This window comes from Peromyscus californicus, unplaced genomic scaffold, assembly GCF_007827085.1.
Source record: "Peromyscus californicus insignis strain IS unplaced genomic scaffold, ASM782708v3 Scaffold_5__1_contigs__length_169319896, whole genome shotgun sequence".
In the NCBI taxonomy this organism is placed as follows: Eukaryota; Metazoa; Chordata; class Mammalia; order Rodentia; family Cricetidae; genus Peromyscus; species Peromyscus californicus.
This window is the reverse complement of record NW_026294573.1, coordinates 103,214,252-103,215,951: the sequence shown is the minus strand read 5'-3', so window position 1 is coordinate 103,215,951 and position 1,700 is coordinate 103,214,252. Positions and strand designations below refer to the sequence as shown.

The 1,700-nt window shown below is 46.7% G+C and overlaps 1 pseudogene; it reads right to left on the bottom strand.

Moving 5' to 3' along the window:
• Positions 1–893: 893 nt before the first annotated feature.
• LOC128098015 (uncharacterized) lies at positions 894–992 on the bottom strand (annotated as a pseudogene).
• Between the last annotated feature and the right edge of the window lie 708 nt (positions 993–1,700).

The following is a 1,700-nucleotide window of genomic DNA, read 5'->3' as shown; positions in this document are numbered from 1 at the left end:
ATGACAAATTCCCTGTCCTTGGTTACTCAGGCAGAAGTGGGTCTCCTGGGACTCTTGACAGGGGACTTGAGGATCCAGCGATGACTAAGTCACTTGAAGGTTCCTTTGAACCCTGACAGTAATGGTGGTTCTTTAATAAAAAGATTTTTATTTCATATCATGTATATGGGTGTTTTGCCCCCACGTACATTTGTGTACCACACAATGGCACCCACAGGGCCAGAAAGAAGGCATCAGATCCCCTAGAACTGGAGTTACACACAGTTGTGAGCTGCCATTTGGGTGCTGGGAGTCAAACCTGGGTCCCCTGGAAGAGCAGCCAGTGCTCTTAACCACTGATCCACCTTTCTATCTGGGTTTGAATTTAGCAGTAAAGTTCCTCATAGCCTCCAGGAAAGTGCGCCGTGCTGAGGGGTTCCGTGGTATCTCATGCTCAGTTTACATGATATTAAAAATTGTGTGTGTGTTCACATGTGTGTGGGGCATGTCTGTGTACACAGATTCGTGTGTATGTGTTTGTGTGTGTGTGTGTGTGTGTGTGTGTGTGTGTGTGTGTGTGTGTGTGTGTGTGTGTATTCGCATGTGGATGGCCACGGTTGACCACAGTTGACACTGGGTGTCCGAGATCACTTTCCACCTTACTTATTCTTGTTGAAGCCATGGCTCACCAATCCCAGCTAATCTAGCTAGGCATCTTACCTGTGGGGTCTCCTTCTCTGCCTTCTGAGTGCTGAGATATGTGGCCGCCCAGCTTTTTATGTGTGCCACAGGGATCTGAATCAGACCTGGGCAGCAAGCCGGCTCCTCAGACTTCCAACATGGTTCTAGGGAGCTGAGTTGATATTTGATGGGCATTCCACCAATTTTCTCTAGGCGGCATCTTTCTCCTGCTCCTCAACATGGAATGCTTCATGGATTAGTATGCCATCCTTGTACAGAGCCCATGCTAATTCTCTCTGTATCACTCCAGCTTTAGTATATGTACTAAGCACATCTTACTTCTTAACATTGTCTGGCAAGATTAAAAATCATATCTCATCTCTTAGTATCTTAGGTTTTGTTTAATAATTTTTAAACTGGGTTTTGTGTATCCAGTGCTAGCTGTGACTCACTGTGTGGCCTGAGATGACCTAGAACTTCTAAGCCTCTCTCCTTTCACCCGAGTGCTTTGTTTACAGATGTGTACCGCCACGCTCAGTTTACATGGTGCCGGGGACTGAACCCAGGGTTTTGTGTGTGCTAGGCAAGCACTACCAACTGAGCTACGTCTCCAGCTCTGGTTTTGTTTTTAAGCCGAGCACGAGATAGCATGAAATGCCTCAGCGCAGTACAGCTTCCTGGGAGGCTATGAGGCACTTTGCTGCTCAGTCTGCCCGGGAGCACTGGGGACAAGAGGACTCTGGGAAATACCTGTGTGATGGCCTCTGCAGAATCCTTTCTGCTTTCTTTTGCTTCGCTGCTGATTGTTCTCTGAGCCTGAACTTGGCTAATAAGTCATTTGATTTGGGGGGGAAAAAATCACTTCTCCTTTCTGAGTCTTGTATCTCTCATTCATAAATGAGGCTGCACTAGACACACTCCCTGCTGCTCTGTCACTGGGTGCCACTACCCCTTGCTTGAGGAAATCTAGACATTTATGTCAGCCCTTTATATCCGATATATGCACACATTTAAGCTATCAAAATCTGCTTTGTTCTTGA